This window comes from Oreochromis niloticus, linkage group LG22 (genome assembly GCF_001858045.2).
Source record: "Oreochromis niloticus isolate F11D_XX linkage group LG22, O_niloticus_UMD_NMBU, whole genome shotgun sequence".
In the NCBI taxonomy this organism is placed as follows: Eukaryota; Metazoa; Chordata; class Actinopteri; order Cichliformes; family Cichlidae; genus Oreochromis; species Oreochromis niloticus.
Genome location: NC_031985.2, coordinates 14,935,639 through 14,950,867, shown reverse-complemented (window position 1 = coordinate 14,950,867; position 15,229 = coordinate 14,935,639). Strand labels below are relative to the sequence as shown.

Below are 15,229 nucleotides of genomic sequence, written 5' to 3'. Positions count from 1 at the left end.
GTATGAAAAGTGCATTTCCATATTTCATATGTGGCAGCCTCATCATGTTTCTGTGTTTGCACTGGTTCACATAATGAAGAAATGTCACCACATATAAGGAGGCTGGACCAAACATGGACTGGGTTAAAAAAACACTGTGTTGTCAGCTGGTTTGCCCTTTTCCTCATTTTCACATCAAGTCATGCGCTCCCACAGGAATTGAAAGGAATTAGGGTGTTCTGCTTTTGTTTTCTCGTTGCCTTTCACCACATCGATAATCACTCCATATAACATAAGGTTTTCCAGAGTTTCCCTTTTTTGTTTCCAGTCTGTGTTGTGACGATGACACAACCTTACTGCAGATAAACTGAACAAAAAAATCCAATATGTGATTCACATCTTCGGACATATCTCAACTAAATCTTAGGTCATCACATCAACTGGGATTAAAAAGGGCAACATTTTTATGTCTACAGTCAAATTCAATGTAGTTTGAAAAGCACAAGTCACATAATAACTTGCTAATGTGCCTGTAAAAGGAGGCTTTTACAAGCTCTTGGTTAAAGTCAACCAAAACATGAGCGCAAAAACACTGGAACCTTATTTGTTTTTACCATGTAGGGTGCAGAGATATTACTTGGTGACCAAACATACAGTATATGTGGCGATAGCACAGCACTGATTTTCTGCTGTGCGCTGCCAAACTCGGTACTGTGCCAAGATTTGATTTATAGCACTCTGAAAGGATATGTTTTGTAAAGGATATGCTTTCAATATTATATTTTTATAACAGCCATTTGGAAAACAGGACTCAACAGATACAGTACTGTGCAAAAGTCCTGAGCCAGCATTTATATCTTTATGTTTTGATAGGAAAATTGTAAATAGGTGCATGCATTGACTGAAAGATGTGCAACATATATATGTAAATATAGTTTATAAGGCAAAAGCAAATTCTGAACAATTCTAAATACCTTTATTCCACAACACAGCCTGAACTTTTTTAACCAAGCTTTCTTGTAATGTTTTCAAGTAGTTCTTCAAGCTACCTAAAGCACATCACAAAGCTCATCTTTGGATGCTGGCTGCCACTTACTCTGTTCGCTGTCGGGATGATCCCACACTGCTTCAATAATGTTGAGGTCCGAGATCCGTGGAGGCTAATCCATGACTGATGATGTTCCATTGTGTGTTTTTTTTCTATCTAGAGATGCTTTTACTGGACTTTTGCTGTGTTTGGGATCATTGTCTAAAAATTTAAGCTCCCGCTTTGGTGGATCACAATCTGATGATACTTTTTCTACAGCCCCAAGCCATAACAGAGCGTCCACCGCGTTCTCGCTGTTGTATCTCTCTCCTCACATTCTCAGAACATATTCCCAATGATTTGAATCAGGAATTTCCAATTTGGATTAATCATGCTACTGATTTTCCATCCAATTTGTGTGTAATTCATCATACTTCAGCCTGTTTACCTTTGACCAGAAAATCATTCAAATCAAGGGCCAGATTCATCTCTTGCATTCTGTGTCCAGTCTTCAGGGGATTTTTTCCCCTTTTCTTAAAGTTCATACATCTTCTTAAAGTTTTTCTGAAGTTGTCTGTTGTGAGGACACTGGTTCCTTGAGTTAAATGCCGTTTTTACGCTTAAACGATTCATAATTCAAGTAAGTGTTAAAGGGCTTAACAAAAACAAAACAAACAAAAAAAGTATTGTGTGACCACAACACTATGCACACTCATAAAGTCAAATACTGTTGAGCCAAAGTTCAAATGCCTGTTGCCAAAGTCAATCATGTGCACTAGAAAGAGTTTAGAAAGAGTCAAATAACACATTAAACTATTGCTGACAGTATCTCTTGCCCCTCATAAGTGGAGGCATCACATGTTTTACTACAAAGTCAGGGAGAAAACTGAAAAGAAAACATACAATATAATGCCAAAGTTAAATCAGTATTTCCACCTTGAGACATAGATATGGTTTTCAACAGCTTTTCTGCATAAGGAAAGAACCTATGAGGCGTCAGTGTCTGGTGACGCTTGCATCAACCTATAGAAACACAATGAGGTCAGGGGAGTGAGTGACACGGCGTAGCATGGACCCTCAATACCTCCCAGAAAGCAGTCCTATTAGTTGCCTATTAAAACTCAAATAGCATCAGAGCGTGTCTAACATGTCTGGCAGAGAACGGGCAATCATTCACCTGGTGATCTGGACGGGTATGTTTCAGTGATCTGTCAGAAACACTGAGTGTGCTACAAAAACCAGATCTTCACGCCCCTCTTCACACTTTACGCACTGAAACACTTGAGGTGCTTCTCAGTGGTGATTTTCATGGCTGCTGATCAGAAACAAATGTCTCATTAAACTGTCAGAATTGATGAATTGATTTCCTCAAACCGGAGTGATTCGTGCTCACGTAAGTGATAACTTAACTTTATCAGTTTCATGTCACGAAGTCAGTTGGAAGGTGGGGAATGGTCTAAACTTGCTCTTGCTGTGTATATGTTTACAAGAAATATGTCACATTAGATTAAGCCAGAAGTGCAACAAAGGTTTACATCATGTCACATTGTTGTATGGGTCAAAGGGCCAGCACTAAACACAATCAATGACTGCCTCGCCTCCAGGACACACGACAGAGGTCCTTAGTGGTTATTTGAGTATTTGTCTATGAACTTGTCACGCACTAAAGCCGCTATTACCAAGTGAAAATAAATGGAAACTAATTTAGCAAATGGGAAGCAAAAGCTCTACCACATGGTACTTGACCTCCGCAACACACTGGTTTGACCAACTTACCGATCCTTCTGGTTCTGTTTGTTGCTTCTAGTGTTTTAACAGTTGACAGAGCTTGGGCTTGGAGGTGCACAGCACTTTCCACTTCTCACAGATGGCTAGGCAGCTCCGGCACATTGCCTGCCATGCCTATAATGTCCCAGTGAGAGCCACCCACCGCTCTACAGTACAAGTTCAGTTGTACAGACAGCTGACTGAGCCAAATCCTCTGCATTTTAGCACTAGTACTGAACTATTTTTTTAGATTCTTAAAGAAGATTGGATTTAATTATTTTACTGCATTATGATTGTATAATTCAGTGATATGTTTACACAGAATGCTGTGTAATTGCAGTTATCCCATACTGCATAGCCTCTGTTGCTGGAAAGTTGGTGGGTGTCTGGGTGAAATCTGTTGCAAAGAGGGTTTGCCAAAAACCTCCATGTGATTTCTTTGGGTCACTAGGGGATTGCTGCGGTCAGCTGTAGTTTGCAGGGAGGACGCCAACTCTCCTGCAAGCACTCATTAACTAACCACAAAGTGGTGGTAAAACTGTGAAAATTGTACTGAAATTGAGTACATTCACATTCAAGTTTTGTGTTACCACTGAAATCAACACTTTAAAAAGACCAACTTTTACTCTGAAATCAAACATTCTTGCGTTTTGTGTATATGCACCTAATTTCTTGTAGCAGCAGCCATCAAACTCCTGCAACCACTTGCCAACCTGTTGCAGTGACCAGTTGTTGGAAGACTATTACCAAGCAGTCTCGAGGCTTGCAACACTGGGGCATTAGCTATCAATTTCACAGCAACAGCAAGAGGCCTAAAGCAACCATTCCCCAAAGGTCAGCGAATACTCATATTTCCCTGGTGGCTGGTGGTTGCCAAGCAGTTGCCAACTGGTCTCTTGCCTGTGTGACTGGGCCCCATATGTACACTGACCAAATGTAGTGGGGGCCAGACAGCTTAGCTTAGATCGCTGTTAGTATTCGCTGACCTTTCAAATGTGAAAAATCACACGGCACACCACCAAAAAAATATGTCACAAAAAGCCTATTAATAATTTTTCCAGCATACTAGATATAGCGGAATTGGAGTCATCTCACAACACAGTCCAGTTTTTTTTCTACTAACTATATCCATCAATCATATAAAGCAAGAATTCAGCTAACATTACGGCTCACTTGAGGGGAGATATTGTAAATGTTTACATTCTGTTACACTGCTGTGAGCCTCTCGACTCAAACACTTTGTCCTGTAGAGCGATCCAGCTGGTGGGTGTAGTTCACTAAAAGAGAAAATGCTCCCTACTTTAAAATGCTCACAAGGTGTTTTTTTTTGTGTGTGCTTTGGGCAATACTAGTCAAGAACCGTTTAGTTCCATTATAGTCATGAAATACCAGATATCACCAAACCAGAATAATCTGGGTGGATAAACAGCCCCACAGCCCAAAGGCAAAGTACAGAAATGTTATTTGGGGGGAAATTCTTTCTTTAACAATCAGACATGTTGACTGGCCTCACTCGGAGGCTTATATGTTGAGCTATTTCATGACTGGGTGGAAGAAACTCTTGGTAAGTAAACAGGTAAAGTGTAGTACCAAAAATATTTAACCGCTATTTTAGCTTATTTTTATTCGATGGATTTGTGATGGCGTGGTCTGTCCAAGCTTTGACTTTTGAGCATTTCTGTGAAATACATATGCTCGGCAATGACAGATTGATGCGAAGCATATTGTTGTCTGTAGAAAGATCACAGCTGAGCTCACGAGGAACTGAAGACGTAACCATCAAAATGTTGTTTTGATGATGTTTTATTGAAAGCCAATGAACCACACCCAGTTTCTTGGGTGTGGATGGGAATAGTGTTTTCTTTCACTGCCATACTAAAGTACTAAGAGTCGTCTAGTATAAAGTAAGATTTTTGGAAAAAGTGAGCGCCAATTGATCATTGGAATTTATTTCTTTTTTGTGTGTTTCCCTCCAAAACTCAAATAGATAAAACATCTCTAAAGGTCTTTTCTAGCCAGCTTTCGTCTTAACCCATTTGAAGTCTACATTTAGAAGCAGAGTTGTATTTATTTGAGGCAAAAGTAAAAGTTAGTTTGCCTGCCGCTAACAAAGGCTTGTGAAAAGCTTTTGGATTGTTATACTTTTTCAACACAAAAGTGCATTTTCAATTCCTGACCTTTCACACTTAAATTGTAATCACATTTGGGCATACAGCATTCGCCATACGTCTTCTTAATGATGCCAGATTTTATGATTTCTATATCTGACAACACAGAATACATATGCATCAATCAGGACCCACCAAGCAGATAATCAACAACAAATGTGTGGGGTGGAACATTTTATGTCATCCGTATCTCGCCTATCACACAACACCACACGGGACACTGGAAACGAGCCAGCCTTTCAACACTACATCAAGTGGTTGCTACACATAACATGCTAGTCCTATTAATTCTCCTGCCACGGTGAGGAAGACATTTTGTACTAAATACCTTCATATGCTGTGTTCTGCTTGCCAAAAAAGCTCTTCATGTATGGAGATTGGCCTCTTTAAGGGCTATTAAATAGTCAGATTTGGCCTGTCAGTGCCATTTTTCAGGTTCGACAAAGACCATTCCATGCTGGATCTCCAACAGAAGAGGAGGAAGGAGATAGGTATAAATCCCAGAGTTACTAGCGACGTAACTACAATCGTCTATGCATGCCTTAGCAGGGCTGGCCAACTTGAGAAGGTGATGACCAGCCACTTGGCAAAGGCGCCACAGGAACTTATCTTAAGATCATAAATCTGTCGTGGTTCCTACCTTTGATACAGAATATGTTTTTGATTCCAGGAATAAAATTTACATCTGGAGATTTCAAAATGAAATGACACAGTTTTAAGAAAGGATTGTAAAGAATGAATCACTGTCTTGTCACTGTGCCCTTTTGATGGATGTTGATCAGCTCAAAGAAAAAGAGAGAAGATATGGTTACAATAGAGGTCTTGACCTCTGATAAATTATGTGGTCATCAGTGTGATTTAAAAGGAGCAAAACCATAAATTGGTGGAAAGCAAAAAGACAAAAGCCTAACAAATCCTAGTTCTCTCCATTTTTGGCTTCTCGAGCACACAATGCAACTTTTCTGTCAAGTTATTTTGTGGGAAATTGGCTGGCTTCAGTTATTATTGTGCAAGTTTAAAAAAAACCCGTCTACAATGACTAAAGGCTAAACATTTACTTCACAGAAAGGGGTGAAAAGCTAAGGACATTGTGTAAAACTTGACTTCCAAGGAAAATCTCCTCAGAGGGTTTGTGTGCAAATGAAGTGTTCCTCATTTTTATTCTGAGGTTGTTATATTTTATAACAGCAGTCATAACCAATACTGACTGCTCACCTTTCCCTGTGACTTCTCATAGAGTCCAACTTTCAGCCCGATTTGATTGTACTGAAAATCTTTAGTCTTTCTATCTAAAATAATTTACGGTTATATTTACATGGCTATCGTCATTACTCCCTGTTATGTTTGAATAAAGCATTTTATTCATTCGGTTCAAGTCCTTGGGATTACAACATGGGTTTCTTTAATTGTGCCATGAAAAGGAATGAGAGCCCACAATGTTTTCCTCCTAGACCGCCGACTGATGCTTAATTAATCATATGCGATGCTTGAATCATTCCATGTAAACATATTGTTTCTTTTGCAGCTATGATAAAGGTTTATTGAAAACAAATCTCACATGTGACGGGATGTTTAACAGGAAAACATTCCCGCCTTTGATTAATTTTGGGGCATCCTGTTATTATAACTACTGCTGGTGACAAGCGTCATCCTAAAAAAGAGCTAGCAAGGAATCTGTTACAGTTATAGCAACCCTTACAAACAAGACTTTCCATGAACTTGTAATGTTTTTTTAAGCCCACAAAAATGGCAGCAACATACAGACTAAAACGAGAAAAATGTTGGACACCAGTTGTGACTCATTACCTCTTCCCCTGGGCAAGACATTGGCAGGACAGAGCAGAAAATGGGATTATATTAATGTTCGGGTTGCATTTTTATATCAACCCACCCATCTCCGACTAACCACACAAACAAATAAATAAGCACACATGGCACAGCAGCAGGGAACTGGTGACAAGAGAAAGACAGAGAGATTAGGCTGGTGCATCACGCAAGATTTCCGAATGCAACGCCGTACAGTTCAGGAAATAACCGTTAAAAAGAAGATGGGAAGTTCAGTTCACTCCAGTTTAAAGTTCCTATGCAAATTTAAATTCCAATCTTACGTAACAGCCAAATAATATTATTTCAACCCAAATAGCAGCTCTGTAACAAATTCTCAGTAATGCATGTAGTTAAAACAGACCTCAAATGGCCCCGAAGAAGCTGGCATCAAGCTGCTTCCAGATGTTAAACTGACAAGGTTACTGCCAAAGACAAAGTCTAATGCTGACTCATTAAGAAGTAGGAGTAGATCTTTATCCTCGCTCCACTTAAACCCAATGGTTTGGATTTCAGGACAAAATAGTTAAAAGCCGTTGATTAATAATTGCAAGGTAACAGTTATTCATCAAGTCGAGGACAGTTAAATCTCGGGTCATCACCCAAGGTGTCATTGACAAAGTTGGATAGTGAAAGGAGCTTAAATAGTTTCCGTTTTGATAGTTTTATACTTTCTGTTTTGTGATGAATGAGCCACAAACTGGCACATCTGGCTCCAACAAGCAATTAATTGGAATTAAGTTCACAGCTAAGTTTTCTGGGTAACGGGGTTAAAAAAATATACAAAGGGATCGGCCACTGGGTTTTAGCATTTAAAAATGGTCCCCTGCAGCCAACTCTGTGGTCAACCTAGATTGTATTTAAGACAAGCTTAAGAAAATTACAGAGGCAGCCTGTTGACATTGGTGAGGAAAATGCAATTGCAAGCCCACAAGTTATTAATGTATGGAAATTAGATAATTTGACTGTGGCAGGAAAGTAATAGGGCATGAGATTGTGATTAAAACGTTTACTGACCACAATGGGCAAGGTTCCATTATTTGTTTTTATTTTGGTATGAATTATATTGTTTTCCTTCAATATTCCTGGTAGTCAGACAATGCTAGCCAATCAGCTGGTATGTTGGGCTCTGTGAAAGGTTTTAATTTGAGTCCCACTGTAGGCAGTGCAGGAAAATCTGCTCAACAATCAGAGAACAATAACGCTTCTAAGACTAAGCATGTTTGTCATTACAATTTAACAACCACAGCATTCACATTAATAAAATCCACATGAGGAGTTGCAGCCATTTACAGCTTTACTCTAGACAGTGCTGACAGGAAGTGCTTTTATTCTGAGTTCAGCTTGTCGTAAACCCCACCCTGCTTAATTGTCCTTCTGTATAATAATGAGGACAAAATAAACATCATGCTGTTTTACATTAAAGATTTTAAAACTAGTCACTGAGACCATAAACTAACCAGGAAAGTGTTTAGAGGTAATAAATCGAGGGTGTCAACAGCTGTTTTCCTATAGACTTCTACACAAACTGACTTATTTTTAGCAGCGAGACTAGCTGCCCCCTGCTGGTCATTATAAAAATGCAAATCGTTTATTTTTAAGTACAAAAGTCTGTTTGTAAACTTTGTTCTTTGTCACATAGTTGCAGGCATGTTAAGTCTGAATGACATAACTATTTGAAGCTTCCACTATGCACCATTTTTCTGATTTATTGATTGCTTATTGCACACTAGACCAGGGGTAGGCAACTCCAGGCTTCGAGGGCCGGTGTCCTGCAGGTTTTATATGTGTCCTTAATCCAACACAGCTGATTTAAATGTTTAAAAGACCTTCCCAACATGTCTTGAAGTTCTCCAGAGGCCTGGGAATGAACCAATCATTTGATTCAGGTGTGTTGACACAGGGTGAGATCTAAAACCTGCAGGACACCGGCCCTCGAGGCCTGGAGTTTGACACCTCTGAATAAATGGAACAGCAACTTCATTGCGACTAGGAAAATTTGGTTATTGCCTGGTGACTGCACTGACTTTCTTTTTCACCAATTACAAGTAGTTGCAGTGACCAACTGATTGCCTCATCTCAACCTCCTGGCAATCTGTCTCCAAACGACTGCTGCCCACTAACTGCAATCACTCTCCGCCCCAGTATCACAGCAAAGCGTGTAACCTGATTTCAGATTCCACTCTCAGACAGATTGTCAACATGCTGCAATCAGTCAGAGTCAGTCTAATGCTAATGAGTGCAACTCGACTGCAACATATCTCTTTGCAATAGCAGAGATAACTCAACTGGTTGTATTCTGTTTATATTTCTATATAAAAGCAATGTCTTGCAGTTAAATCATGATACGGCAGCAACTACATCACATTTTCTGAACAGACTTCTGAATTTACGTTTCAGATCTATGAGGTTCCGGCTTGAGTCTGAAAATACATAGTTTATTTTGAATTTCAGTGTTTACATAAACAGATTTGCAATTTTCATTACTCTAATCACAGTTAATTGCTGCTTTATTACAAACAGATTACATGTAGCACGTAGATTACAAGCTGACACAATTAAACTGCAAACTGAGTGCAGATTGCAGACTGATTCTATCTTATTGCCATTTTATTGACACACCAAAGTCACTTTGAAGACACCAACTGACTGCAAGTTGTCACAGACGTGGTCCCTGTCTAAAAAGCAACTGTTTTGAAAGTGAAATAATTGCAAGTTGATTGTGACACAACAATTGTGACTGCAGTATTGTGTGTGATTATACCACTACGCAGCACATCACACGGTCTTTACTGATATACATTATGTCATTTGTTGAGGAGAAAATGATGCACCAGCTGTAAATCAACAACAAAATCAACAACCCATTGATGGCTGGGTAAGGCTAAGGTTGCTCAAGTGTTTCCTTCATTTTTATCTTCAAACAGCTGAATGCTAATTCTTTAACGCATAGAAAATAATAATAAAAATGTAAACTAGTTTTTCACTGCTATTAAAAAAGTGGATTTAAATTGGTTTCTGTGTGTTTCTCTGCCTCTGTTTGCTCTTTGATGCTGTGTATGCTTACTAGCACCCTCTTGTGTCATCACTGCAGCCTTTTTGTCACCTTAAAGCTGTTTAATGGCCGGATAAAATCCAACTTTGCTTGGAAACTAAGAACCATACGCCAGTGCTAGCACTCGCTGCCAAGCTATTTGGTCTTTAGTCTGTTGATAATAGGCAGTCTCAGTGGCGCTGTGGGTGAACTTTGTGATTATACAGAAAGCTATCTCAAAAACATAATAAATGTCTCAGATATGGACCTTTCAGCTTGACCAACAGTTTCAAATGTGTTCTGATATAACCTAGTTACAAGGATTCATATCCTTTGCTCTGGCAAAAGCAACACTGCACTGTTAAAAACAAAATATTCCATGACTCCAAAATGTCCCACATAAACATGTATGCAGCACTTTAATGGTGTAGCCAGCTAAAGTCAAGCTCCTTGTAACTATATAATTCACCATTTTACAAAGTGGACTTAATGAAATTAAAATGTCGCATTTCATAGTCATATATCACAGTGCGGTTTGTATGTAAATACATGGAAACACCCATTTTAAAGCCATTTTCTGACATAACACTTTCAAAATGCTCATTTTACATCAATCGCTCAGTCCTGATGTAATTTTATTTCCGAGTCCTAACACCAACACCTTCCCTGTTTAACACAGGTAGAAAAAGAAAATAAGACATCAAGAGCACAATAAGCTCACAGGGGGAGTTTAGCATTAGCCAATATGCTATGGGGGCTATTTAATGAATAAGGCCATCTCTGAAGAAGGGAAACATGTAAATCAGAAATCAAACCAGATGCCATTTATGTGCAGGTTCTCGGTCGTGTGCATGTGTGTCAGGCGCTGGTGCTTATGTGCGTGTTCGATATGATAAAATAATTCAAAGTATCTGGAGGGGCTTTGGTTTATTCCACTCCCTAGTGCCTGGTGTTGTTGACGTGTTTGGAGATAATGTGCACACACTTTGACTTCCTTCTAAGTGTAAGGACGAAGTGCTCAATTAATTGTGTTTCATATCTGCTGAAAGGTCTCAGGATATCAGCAGCACGAACACCTTTTTCTTCTCTTACACCCTCTATTTTTACCGACCACTGACAGCCGTACAGCGCAGCTGATTTGGGTAGAGGCACCACATGGTATCCATTCCGACAGTTCGAGACCAACCGGATGCCTGACGCCTGTGCGCTCTGATCCCACTGGTGCAGATTAAATGATTCTCAAATATTGATGCAGTCCTGGTTTTATGCCTCGTGCAAAACCGACACCAGCGGACCACCTCTGCAACATCCTCATCAGTTTGAATTGCACCTTTGGGATGTAAGAACTCATTTCTCAGTGGTTACAGTCAAAGTAAAGTAAATATATAACACAACACTGGCCATCACGTTTCATTATAGAGGCTTGCATTTTATTTCCTAAACAATTCACTTCAATGGCCAATTTGTCCTAATCTATCTAGGAAGTCGTGCTGTGTTAACAAACTGCCCTTCAGAGCGCGCTGCTTTGGGAGAACCAGAGTGTGAGATGTCTTAGTTTATCTGCAATTATGCAATCACTTTCACAGCTGCTCGAGATTATGCTCAATTTGCGGCACAAACCTTGATATGAGCCCGCTGCACTGTGGCACACTCCACCTACGCAATGATGTATTTCATTTGGCATTAAGATGCACACAACTGTCTGCTTGACATCTCTAATGTGACAAGAATCGCTGAGCGTGCGCCACGGGCTCCGTCGGGGTCGGCGCGATCGATGCAGAGATTTAACTTGTAACTGCAGACCGGTCCCTTGACTCTGCCAGCATGTGTGGTGTGTGTCTGCACATGTAACCATGAGTAAATGTGATTAATCTGAAAACCTACACGTTCCCTTGAGTGGCCCTTAATAAATCTGATCTCAATTTAGCGGTTTCGTCCAGAGAGTTGCTTCATTTCATCTCAGTGTTGTGTTTTGCTCCCTTTTTCTCTCGACCACACATACCTGAGTTGTGTATGTCTGCAAGCTGCCAAAAGGTTTCCACGCTTGTTACAGCCACAGGCTCTTTCGCGTGTCCTGTATGTGACTTGGAGGGGTGGCATCTGCGTTGAAAGGATACTTCTGCCGTGGCAGCTGAATGGGCTCTTTGTGCGACCAGCTCAGACCTGCGCTCTGCAGAGTGTTATGAAAACTTCGACTCACGACCTTATCTGAAAACTGACAGAAATGAGTTCCAGACTTCTGCGGGACATTTGGAGGTAAAAGAGGAAAAAGCTTGCTATCTTAGATCTTCTAGGTGATTTGTCATTCCCCCTTTGAAGGCTGTTTTTAAATTCTGGCATCATGTTTTAAAATATTGTCATTGTGAGTCACACTGTAAGTGCTGAGGAGAGTTGCAAATTACATTTTCATTTGGGTTGGATTTGTTGGAAATCAGATGACTTGCGATGATAGAGGCAAAAGTAATTTTTCCGTAATTCAAAGCTGGTGGAGCGGGTCACTTTAAGGGCCTCTCGAGTACACATAGCATTCAACTTTACAATTCGTTGGGTTATTTTGCATTTGGAATTTGTGCTTTCATCAAGGCATAAACCTTTATAATCCTATCTTTTGGCAGCCAATTTGAAACAGTTTTACCTCCACTTGCACATCAGAACTTTCATTAAAGCCTCTAAATAATGAGCACATATTGGTACTGAAAAATGCTTAAGAACTAATTTTAGAGTGTTAGACTGCGAGGTACTTAAGATAAATAAAATCAAACCTTCAAAGTGCTTCATTCTGCAGAGCTGTTTACATAAAACTGAGTGTTGCTGCATATCCGCTAGGAAAATTGCCAACCATATATGGGAATTATTACCTAATTAGTTACTTTTCCTTCAATCACTTCTTCAATTCAATTGAATTTTATTTATACAGCACCAAAGCAAAACAAAAGTTGCATCAAGGCACTTTAGATTGTAAGGTAAAGACCCTACGGGAGGGGTGTCCAACTCCAGTACTCGAGAGTCCTGCAGCTTTTAGATGCGTCCCTACTCCATCACAGCTGAATCAAATGGTTGGATTACCTCATCAGCATGCCATCAAGTTTGGAAAGGCCTGATAACACGCCATTCATTTGATTCAGGTGTGTCGGAACAAGGATTCATCTAAAAGCTGCAGGACAGTGGCTCTCGAGGACTGGAGTTGGACACTCCTGCCCTACGGTAATAGAGAAAACCCCAATAATCAGCAAGCACTTGGTGACAGTGGGAAGGAATAACTCCCTTTTAACAAGAAGAAACCTCCGACAGGCTCAGGAAGGGGCAGCCGCCACCAGTTGGGGATGGAGGGAGGGAGACAGAACAAAAGACACAATGTGGAGACCAGAGATTAAAAATAACTAATGATTAAATGTATAGTGGTGTAAAAACACAAGGTGCGGTCTGCTATACTCTGTCTGCTTCAGGGCTTGAGGTGTTGTGCTTTCAAGGATGCTCTCCTGCATACCATGGCTGCATGCAGCTCCAAGTAGTCTGGCAAATCTTCTCTGATCTTTAGTATCAACAGGGCATCTTTTTCGCTGACACCTGGCGCTCACTGAATAAATTTTCTCCTTTTTTGGCCCAATACTAGCTACCATGCTACATTCAAAGTCACTTAAAGCTTGAACTTTGGCAGGTCACCTTTGCTAAATACACTGTTTACTTGTACAGGCTGAATTACATTAACAAACAGTTGAGCAGGCATACCTAATAAAGTGGCCAGTAAATTCATATGTCAACTGTTGTCTTGCAGTGGTCCATTTTATTTATTTAATAATATTACTGTTAATTTCATTTTCTATTAGCAATAACCAACCATAGTTATTTTAGGTATAAAAATGATTTGCTTCATGAATTCAGAATCTCTCTTCTATGTAACAATGATCCCAACAAATGCTCTAACATGGCATTTTCAGTCTGTTCAACTGGAATCGGATGTTCCAGGTTCATTTGTGCTTCACAAAATCAAAAAGCCAGACCAATATGAAATGCAAAAACTCTGCTTGATATGTTACCCTATACTGTCATTCCTGACCATGAACCATTTGACCTTTTAGGGAGTAAATTTAGTCATTATTAATAAAAGTGACTAAGAAAGATAGTTATCATGGTTAGCTCAGGAGGCCAAAAGTGAGCCCTAGAAGCTGTATCAGGGGAGAAAATGTCACAGGGAATTTAAATAAAATTAAAACAATTACATTTTTGTGTTAAACCAGTCGACCTGTAACATTTTTAATTTATATATTATACATAATTGGATAATTTAATAAAGTCATATGAATTAATAATCAAGGTTTTATAATTATTATAAAAAGTTTTATTAAGGCATCAGTGCTGATACAGATAATGGGATGAATGATGGGCTTCAAAGGAGTTCTGCACCCACTTTACATGATCAAATCTCTAAAATCTCCTTCTACTCAGCAGCACAATGTTGCCTACTACACTTTAAATGTCGTTAACATGAAAACTTCACAGAGACAAAGTTAAGCTGCGGATAAATACCTTGGTTTATATGGCTGAATAATTTCAACAGCAACAAGCTGATAATGATAGTTTCAGTAATGTGTGAGGTGGTCGGCACACAGCAAACTTCTTTGCACTAACAACTGTTGATTGCAGAGCTACGATGGATTTAAGGCAGCTGTTCAGAACTAGCAGCCGTGCTAAATGAACTCTAAAGGCTCTGAGCTTACAAACTCTGGCACGTTGCTGAGTTTTAACACTTGTGTTAAATTAACATTGACAATTTATTTGTGCTTTTGTGCACGAGTGAGAGAGAGAGGTGAAACCAAGTTTTCATGCTTGTTTAATCACTGACTCCACATCTGTCATCACTGATACAAAAATAGCAGCTATAAAACACAACATTCAAAAAGACCACCACCACCAGCCTAAATTCTGGAGGTTGAATGCAAATGTTAAATATAACTGGGGGAAATGCATTGCAGTACAGTGAATGTATATTTACTGTAAATTTACCATATTTTTTTTCCTTTGTTTTCTTTTTACAATATTTCAATTTTTCATTTTGTGTCAAGGTGCAGGTGTAGTAACAGTGTAGCAGTACAGGTTAACATAATTCCAATATGGAGCACAATGCGCTACACACAGAGAGTGTATCCTGTAGCTATTGCTAATAAAAACCTTGTCCCTTGTCGGGCTTTTGCAACAGTCAGTTTAATAAAACCATAATACACTATAAATAAAAAGCTTTAATAAATACATAAATTTTAAAATATAGTGTAAGAAAGACAGAAGGATAGTGAGATAGAGAAATTAAAATTATTTCCAAAAGTACAGATAGTTGTAAAATTATAATATAATCAGTTAAAATGACTACAGCTCTTTAACCAACCTTTGACCTTTACTGTGAAAGATTTAATTGGAAGTGTGTTCTATAGATGA

The 15,229-nt window shown here is 39.3% G+C and overlaps 1 long non-coding RNA gene across 2 annotated transcripts in view; it reads left to right on the top strand.

Annotated features, from left to right (window-relative positions):
* The first annotated feature begins 11,475 nt into the window (after nucleotides 1-11,475).
* LOC112843520 (uncharacterized) overlaps nucleotides 11,476-15,229 on the top strand; it is a 51,008-nt gene continuing 47,254 nt past the window's right edge. For both annotated transcript variants that reach the window (XR_003215923.1, XR_003215922.1), the window contains exon 1: nucleotides 11,476-12,055. This is a non-coding gene — a long non-coding RNA (uncharacterized LOC112843520). The remainder of the gene's footprint in view (nucleotides 12,056-15,229) is intronic.